This window comes from Malus sylvestris, chromosome 14 (assembly GCF_916048215.2).
Source record: "Malus sylvestris chromosome 14, drMalSylv7.2, whole genome shotgun sequence".
NCBI classification, from domain to species: domain Eukaryota; kingdom Viridiplantae; phylum Streptophyta; class Magnoliopsida; order Rosales; family Rosaceae; genus Malus; species Malus sylvestris.
The window spans coordinates 18242610-18252383 of NC_062273.1; the positions used below are offsets into that span (position 1 = coordinate 18242610).

The window sequence follows — 9774 nt, forward strand, 5'->3', positions numbered from 1 at the left end:
TAAATTTTGAAGGTTCAACTACCCTACCATTACCCACAAGGGTAAATGAACAGCACCACTGCTTGATAACTGGAAGGTCCCTGCGTGTGTCTACCTCTATGCTCCGTGGCAAGGTAGACTGGTAAAAATGCCCAACCTTTACTCACATCGAGAAAACACTTCCAATATGATTACTTGCTCAAAAATCGAAGAGGCATTGCTCCCCGAATCTCGAGAGCCAAACTTCCACCAGGATTGCTTTCTCAAAAATCGAAGAGGCACCGCTATCCGAATCTCGAGAGCCAGACTCCCGACATGATTACTTGCTCAAAAATCGAAGAGGCACCACCCTCTGAATCTCGATAGCCAGACTCCCAACAGGATTACTTGCTCAAAAATTGAAAAGGCACCGCCTTCCGTATCTCGAGAGTCAGACTCCCAACATGATTACTTGCTCAAAAATCGAAAAGGCACATCTATCCGAATCTCGAAAGCCATACTTCCAACATGATTACTTGCTCAAAAATTGAAGAGACACCACTCTCCGAATCTCAAGAGTTAGACTCCCAACATGATTACTTTCTCAAAAATCGAAGAGGCACCGTTCTCCGAATCTTGAGAGCCAGATCCCCGATAGGATTGCTTGTTCGAAAATCGAAGAGGCACCGCTCTCCGAACTTCGAGAGCTAGATTTCCTTGGATAAATCTTGTCTGCAATCTTCACACGCAACATCAGCTTTCCAGATACCACAGACCACTTTTTCAAAGTGCTTTGACAAAGTTAAAACACGTGAATCTTGCAGCTCCCACTACATTGCTATGACCGAGAAGGGTAAAGGAACAGCATTACCACTCATTGTTGGGACAATTCCTATATATGTCGACCTTCATCCTCCATAGCCAGGCAAACCTGCAAATAAAAAAAATACTCAACTTTTCTTCACTTCACATCCGAGAGGGCACTTTCAGCAGAGTTTCTTGAAATACTCAGCTTCTTTTCCCCCCGATAATACCTCTGCAAACAAGCCACACCAGAGCAAAAGTATCTCATATCATCAGGGTTAAAAGCAAGAGTATCTCATATCATGATTTTTCCCTGTCTCTTCCTTTGGCCTTGTTCTTACCTGCAAGACAAGGAGAAAGAGAGTAATCAGTCAACACTTGGAATCAAGCTTCCAGTCAGGAACTGACTGCCTGGAACCCCTTGCCTGACTACTTACCTGGCATTGCTCTCGAGTACTCATCTTCAACATCTTATGCTTCAAGAGAAGATACCACATCTGTCTGAGGAACAGATAGAGCAAATGAGAATGATACAAAGAAGCATGTGGAGACAAGCGTAACAGATCACGTGCCGATACATCCACTACTTTGTCAACAGCAAAAGTATCCCATATCATCAGGGTCGAACGTACTCTAGATTTGATGGACTTGTTTTGACCCTCAAATTCTTGAGTCGGCCTTATACTCTGGAGGAAACCAGAAAACCCTCAAGCCTAGTTCAAGAATAAGCCTGTGGAAAGTTACTACTTCAAAAGAAAAAAGTATCTCATATCATGTCTTTTCCATTTGTTTCTCCTTATCATTGTTGTTGTTTACGACACAAGGAGAAGGAGAACAATCAACCGGAAGCCGAAGTCGAACCTCCGATCCAAGTTGCTTGCTTGTAAGTTTGATTGCTTACCTTGTCTATTACCTCATTCGGCAAATCTCCTAGCTCGGTGACTTGGGGGACTCCTACTATAGAGTTTGTATCGCACTTGACCAAGCCCGAAACTACAAGTAAGTTTCAAATGAAATTGATACATTACCTTGTGCATCTTCATTGTTTAAAAATACCACCCTTGGATGGAGGAAAATTACTTCCAAAGAAGATGCCACATCTACATATGAGACAGATAAGGCAAGTGAAAATGATACCACACTTCGGTACTTAGAAGTTTCGTGATTACTCAATGGCTTAGATCTTGCAAGTCCGCAACTGAGGAGCTTCCCTTACTCGAGAACTTAGGGGAGCACTGTTTATACCATACTTGACCAATCCTAAAACTACTGAGCACCAGTCAACATTATACCGTCAAGGACCCAGAAGAGTTTCCCTCAAACCAGAAGGCCAATCACAGCGCGAAACGTGTCGACATCAGAAGCCAATCATAGCGCAACACATGTCAACATCAGAAGCCAATCACAACACGACACGTGTCAATGTCAGAATGAAACTAGAAACTCTCTTCTATAAATAGAGATCATTCTCTCACAATATTTCCTAATGTTATTTGTACTAAATCATTCACTTGTACTCACTAAAGGAGAGATTGAACCTATGTACTTGTGTAAACCCTTCACAATTAATGAGAACTCCTCTACTCCGTGAACGTAGCCAATCTGGGTGAACCACGTACATCTTGTGTTTGCTTCCCTATCTCTATCCATTTACATACTTATCCACACTAGTGACCGGAGCAATCTAGCGAAGGTCACAAACTTAACACTTTCTGTTGTACTAAAGTCCTCATTGATTTTATGCATCAACATTATTTTTCATCAGGCATTCCCAATTGCTCAACCAGATGAAGACAAGAAAAAGAAAGGGTGCACTGAGAAGAAAAGGCCAGCTCCTCCTTATATCCTATGGTGCAAAGATCAGTGGGCTGAGGTAAATTAGAGATTAGGACACTATGATTGTTCGGAGATTTAAATGCGAAACACATTCCGAATCCGCTTGTGGTTTTTGATGCAGATCAAGAAGGAGAACCCTGAGGCAGATTTTAAGGAAGTCTCAAACATTTTGGGGGCCAAGTGGAAGAACTTCAGCCCCGAAGAGAAGAGGCCTTACGAAGAGAGGTACCAGGTTGAAAAGGAAGCTTATCTGCAAGTGACTGCGAAAGAGAAGAGTGAGGTTGAAGCAATGCATCTTTTGGAGGATGAGCACAAGCAGAAGATGGCTATGGAGTTACTTGAACAATATATGCGGTTCAAGCAAGAAGCCAAAAAGGAGAACAAGAAATCCAAGGAAAAGGATCCATCGAAACCCAAGCATCCAATGTCGGCTTTTTTTCTGTTCACAAACGGCAGGCGACCGGCTCTGGCTGCAGAGAACAAAACTGTCACTGAGGTAACTGAAAATCACCATCCCCACATGAAAAATCTCTATCCGTATTCGGTTATTTTGATCTCTTTTAACTAGTCAATTTGGGGACTATTTCGTAGATTGCAAAGATCACGGGTGAGGAATGGAAAAACATGGCAGAGGAACAAAAATTGCCGTATGAAGAGATGACTAGGAAGAACAAGGAGAAGTATATTCAAGAGATGGAGGCTTACAAGGAGATGAAGGAAGAGGAAGCTTCCAATCTCAAAAAGGAAAAGCATGAAGTCTTGCAGCTGCTTAAGAAGAAGGAGAAGACTGAAAATATTATCAAGGTTTGCTAATCGAGCTGTAAACTCCATTGTTTTTACCAATTTGGTTTCTAATGTATGATTAGTTGATTATTGATCGAGTTCTATGAATTAACGGAAAATGAAGGAGGAGCAGAAGAAGAAGAAGAAGGAAGAAAAGAAGAAGCCCAAGAGGCCTGCATCCTCTTACCTCTTGTTTAGGTAAAGTTCCTCACTAGTCCTGTAATGTATTATACATGAAACCCTTTAAGGGGTAAAATTTTGGTCACGTGATGAGAGCGATAGAGGGGCAGAGAGGGGAAATATTTCCAGCTCCATGGTAGGATGTCTGCTGGGTAGAAGAGAATAAAAACTGATTTCGGTTTCGTTTTGAATAATGCAGCAAGGAAGCAAGAAAGGCTCTTTTGGAGGAGAGACCAGGGACTAACAGCACCACCATCACTGCAATGATTTCATTGAAATGGAAGGTACGAGATTGAATTTGGGTTCGAAAGACGCGTTTGGTAACATTTTCTTGACCCTAAATTAATTAAACCGATCCTATTTTTTCTTTCACTTGTTGGGTTATATAGGAAATGAAGGAAGAAGAGAAAAAGGTATGGAATGAAAACGCAGCTGAAGCAATGGAAGCATACAAGAAGGAGGTATTGGAACATAACAAAAGTGTTGTTGCCGCATCTTCCTCCGCTTATTGATGATGTTCAAGTGTTGTACAAGGAGCCCCATCACTTTGATGGCCTAATTTGACTTTTTATACCGTAGACTTTGCAAATTATGAATGAATATTTGAATGATTGAAATTCAAGACATGCATCTTTTTTCTATACTCCAAAGGACTTCATAGAATCAAATTCAAAACAACGCTCTACAAATTAGAAAATTCTTGCATGTCATCGGGAACGTTACGGTTTTGAAACAAGTTGTATTGATCACATGACATGTAGCACGTAAAATCAAGTAAACGACGTCCTAAGCTAAAAAAGATTGTTACATGTCACTCAAGTATATTACGGTTTGAATACTTATCGCACCACGCGTTAGTTATTTTACTCGATAACATGCAAGTGTTTGCAAATTGATGAAAACACCATCATACCAACTCCACCACTTGTTCACGCCACGAGTGACCATACTTTCCGCAAAAGGAGAACAAAACAATGTGAAAGTGACATGTGCGACAATTCTAACATTTTGGAGAAATTATGATGATATATTATAGACTCGGTAGTTTCTGACATAACACGATGACGACACGAAAATAATGAATTTCGAATCAACACGATAACTAATCGGGTCATTATCGGGTGACCCGTTAAGAATCCGTTAATAACGGGTATACACGCGGATAACATGTGGGTAACCCGTTTAGACCCGTTAAGAAAAAAATTATTTTGATAATTTTAAAGTTTAATTACTAAAAGATTTATTATAAAATACAATAGTCATATTAATATATATAATATATTCTATATTAAATATATAGTTTTGTATTATTATTCTATACAAGTTAAAAAAAAATGTAGTCATTATTTATTTTTATTATGATAGTTTCTTATTATCATTACTAGGATAAATTTTACTTAACATGTTGTTGTCCAAAATTAAAATAAACTAGTATAGTATTTGTATAGGCAAGAACTAATAAAACATACATACAAGTATGAAAAATGTGAAACACTCATGATTCATAATTATTCCTCCACGAGTAGATAATAATTACACTTACATTATCATTTAGATTTTTAAAATCCTTCAAACCCTCATGGATAATGTTTTTATTTGATGGAAAAATTAATAAAATTAATAATAATTATTATAGAAGTGTAAAAAATGTAAAAAAAAAATATACAATCACTCATAGTGAGAAGCTTTACAACTTTTATGAAGGGGTCAACTTCGAAATCCAACACTATAATCCATAAACCTTAAATTTATATTTAACCATCGATTGTCATTTATTCTTCTTACTGAATTTTCTTTTTTGAAAACATGATCATCTGGCGGATGTAAGAAGATGAACGGTTCAGATCTTTGATATCACGTTTCGATATTTACAGTTAACTGAAATATGAGTCAATGTCATATAGTTTGTAGAAACTTTATAAACATCAAGCAATATTTTCACTAATCGTAAAACTCTGAATATAATATCAACAATTCAAACCGTTCATCTTCCTACATCCTCTAATAAATCATGTTTTCAAAAAAGAAAATCTGAAAAAACAAAATTTGATAAGAACAATGAAGCGTAAATGTAAACAACAATCAACGGTTAAATTTTGTTCTATGATTTATGTGATTATAGTGGCAAATTTCGAAGTTAAGCTCTTCATGAAAGTTGTAAAGCTTGTCATTACGAGCGTTTATATATTTTTTACACTTCTACATTAATTAAAAAACTATTAAAGACATTACTTAAATAACAATCGTAAGATAAATGAGAGTAAATTTGTACCGTTGGATTCTATTTCACTTATATTATTAGAACTTTTTTGGATGAAAAAACCCCTTGTCTAATCCAATATTTTCCAATTTTACCATTTATATCCGGGGTAAAGTAGGAGTAGCCGAAATTGAAGGAAAGATGAGAGAAAATCGGTTACGGTGGTTTGGACATGTGCAAAGAAGGCCTACTGACGTTCCGATTAGAAGATGCGACTATGGGACAGAGGTTCAGGGCCGAAGGGGTAGAGGAAGACCTAGGAAAACTTTGGAAGAGACTCTAAGAAAAGACTTAGAGTACTTAGATCTAACGAAGGACATGACACAGGATCGAGCACAATGACGTTCTAAGATTCATATAGCCGATCCCACTCAGTGACTTGGATTTTCCAAGTCTCCAACTGAGAAGTTTTCCTCACTCGGGAAATTAAGGGAACACTACCCCAACCTACATGCTCCACTCAGAAAGCTTCAACATACAAGCTTTAACAAAAGAAAATTCAAAGAACTTAGCGAAGAAGGCTTTGGTGTATTTAACACAATACGTTGAAATGAAGGAAAGCTTATTTATTGATATCCCCGATAAGCTACAAATATGTACATATACATGAGTCAAAATAAGCACACAAGAGGGAGCCTTCACAAAGGTTGCTTAGGAGAAGTCTCAGCAGTCGGTAGAGCCCCAGAAAGAGAAGGCACCGGAGGGGGATCATTTGGAGCCTCAGTACTGGACAGAACCCTAGAAGGAGGAGGCATCAGAGGTTGATCATTTGGAGCTTCATTACGCGGTACAGCCCCAGAAGACGAAGGCAATAAATGCCTTTGGAACAAACCCACAAATCTCTGATGATCAAGTAAAACCTGACCATCAGTTTCCTTCATCTGGTCAAGCTTCCTCTTCATGTTTGTAGCATAGTCATGTGCGAGCCGGTGCAACTGTTTATTCTCATGCTTGAGCCCTCTAATCTCCTGTTTGAGACTCATCACTTCAGCCGCCAATGATTCAACTTGGCGGGTTCGAGCAAATAGGCGTTGGGCCATATTAGACACAGAACCTGCACACTGAACACTGAGAGCCAGCGAATCCTTAACAGCTAACTCATCAGACCGTTTGGAAAGTAGTCTGTTATCTTTGGGAGTGAGAAGGTTCCTGGCCACCACCGCAGCGGTCATATCATTCTTCATCACGGAATCCCCAACGGTAAGAGGACCAGTAGGGGAGACGAAGGATGGGCGCCATATGTTGTCTGGAGAAGGCGGGGCTGCCTCTTCAACAAGGTTCAAGTCAAAACGACGGTCGGAGGGGCCAGACATTTTCAAAGGTGTTGAAGAGAGAAGAGGTCGGACAAATCAAGATCTTAGAAGTGCAAGAATGAAGCTTCTACTGGTGGAGATTCAAGTGTGCTTTGGAACTTAATGCCAGCCCCTATAAAAATCTGCACTTGACGAAGCTTCAGAAATCGAAGAGGCGCCTGCTCAGAAATCGAAGAGGCGTTTGCTTTCTCAAAAGCTGGGCTGCTTAAAGATCACGAGGGTTGATCTCAGAAATCGAAGAGGCGTTTGCTTTCTCAAAAGTTGGGCTGCTCAAAGACCACGAAGGCCGATCTCAAAAATCGAAGAGGCGCTCGCTTTCTCAAAAGCTGGGCTCCCTAGAGACCACGAGGGCCGATCTCAGAAATCGAAGAGGCACCTACTTTTCCAGCCTTTTCCAGCCTTGTCAGCACCTGTCACACGCACACTCAGTTTTGCGGAAATTATGGGCATTCTGTCAAAGACTTCTGGGGAAGTAGAAAACACATGAATCTTACTGTTCAATCACCCACTTCCCACACGCAACAATAGCTCATGGGTACCACAGATAACTTTGCCAAAGTTCTCTGCCAAAGTTGAGCACGTGAAGCTTGCAGCTCCCACTACATCGCTCTGACCAAGAAGGGTAAAAGAATAGCAAAGAAACAGCACTAACAAAGTTTAGACCCATAAATTTTGAAGGTCTAGCTACCATATTATTACCCACAAGGGTAAAGGAACAGTACCACTGCTGGATAATTGGAAAGTCCCTGTGTGTCAACCTCTGTGCTTCGTGGCAAGGTAGACTAGCAAACATGCCCAACCTTTACTCACATTCGAGAAAACACTCCCAATAAGATTGCTTGCTCCAAAATCGAAGAGGCACCGTCCTCCGAATCTCGAGAGCCAGACTCCCAACATGACTACTTTCTTAAAAATCGAAGAGAGGGTAAAGGAACAGTACCATTGCTGGATAATTGGAAAGTCCCTGTGTGTCAACCTCTGTGCTTCGTGGCAAGGTAGACTAGCAAACATGCCCAACCTTTACTCACATTCGAGAAAACACTCCCAACAAGATTGCTTGCTCCAAAATCGAAGAGGCACCGCCCTCCGAATCTCGAGAGCCAGACTCCCAACATGATTACTTTCTCAAAAATCGAAGAGACACTGCTCCCCGAATCTCGAGAGCCAGACCCCCAGCATGATTGCTTTCTCAAAAATCGATGAGGCATCGTTCTCCGAATCAATCGAAGAGGCGCTCGCTTTCTCAAAAGCTGGGCTGCTCAGAGACCACGAGGGCCGATCTCAGAAATCGAAGAGGCACCTACTTTTCTAGCCTTGTCAGCACCTGTCACACGCACACTCAGCTTTGCAGAAATTATGGGCATTCTGTCGAAGACTTCTGGTGAAGTAGAAAGCACATGAATCTTACTGTTCAATCACCCACTTCCCACACGCAACAATAGCTCATGGGTAACACAAATAACTTTGCCAAAGTTCACTGCCAAAGTTGAGCACGTGAAGCTTGCAGCGCCCACTACATCGCTCTGACCAAGAAAGGTAAAAGAATAGCAAAGAAACAGCACTAACAAAAGTTTAGACACATAAATTTTGAAGGTCTAGCTACCATATTATTACCCACAACTGTAAAGGAACAGTACCACTGCTGGATAATTGGAAAGTCCCTGTGTGTCAACCTCTGTGCTTCGTGGCAAGGTAGACTAGCAAACATGCCCAACCTTTACTCACATTCGAGAAAACACTCCCAATAAGATTGCTTGCTCCAAAATCGAAGAGGCACCGTCCTCCGAATCTCGAGAGCCAGACTCCCAACATGACTACTTTCTCAAAATCGAAGAGAGGGTAAAGGAACAGTACCATTGCTGGATAATTGGAAAGTCCCTGTGTGTCAACCTTTGTGCTTCGTGGCAAGGTAGACTAGCAAACATGCCCAACCTTTACTCACATTCGAGACAACACTCCCAACAAGATTGCTTGCTCCAAAATCGAAGAGGCACCGCCCTCCGAATCTCGAGAGCCAGACTCCCAACATGATTACTTCCTCAAAAATCGAAGAGACACTGCTCTCCGAATCTCGAGAGTCATACCCCCAGCATGATTGCTTTCTCAAAAATCGAAGAGGCATCGTTCTCCGAATCTCGAGAGCCAGATACCACAGACCACTTTTTCAAAGTGCTCTGACAGAGTTAAAACATGTGAAACTGGCAGCTCCCACTACCGTGCTATGACCAAGCAGGGTAAAGGAATAGCATTACTACTTGTTGTTAGGGAGACTCCTATATATGTCGACCTCCATCCCCAACGGACAGGCAGACCTGCAAAAATGCTCAACCCTTCATCATATCTGAGAGGGCACTCCCAACGAAGCCTTTCGAAATATTCAGCTTTCTTTCCCCCCGATAATACCTCTGCAAACAAGCTATACTAGAGCAAGAATATCTCATATCATCAGGGTTAAAAGCAAGAGTATCCCATATCATGCTTTTTCCCTGTCTTTTCTTTTGGCCTTGTTTTTACCTGCAAGACAAGGAGAAAGAGAGCAATCAGTCAGCACTTGGAATCAAGCTCCCAGCCAGGAACTGACTGCCTGGAACCCCTTACCTGATTACTTACCTGGCATTGCTCTCGAGTACTCATCTTCAA

The 9774-nt window shown here is 41.0% G+C and overlaps 1 protein-coding gene and 1 pseudogene across 1 annotated transcript in view; one reads left to right on the forward strand and one right to left on the reverse strand.

Annotated features, from left to right (window-relative positions):
• LOC126600212 (high mobility group B protein 6-like) overlaps positions 1-4204 on the forward strand; it is an 11433-nt pseudogene extending 7229 nt beyond the window's left edge.
• The window catches only part of LOC126600216 (uncharacterized), a 27145-nt gene extending 18876 nt beyond the window's left edge, over positions 1-8269 (reverse strand). Inside the window, exon 1 of the mRNA XM_050266783.1 lies at positions 8111-8269. The gene's annotated coding sequence lies outside the window, so the exon portion shown is untranslated. The remainder of the gene's footprint in view (positions 1-8110) is intronic.
• Positions 8270-9774: the final 1505 nt, after the last annotated feature.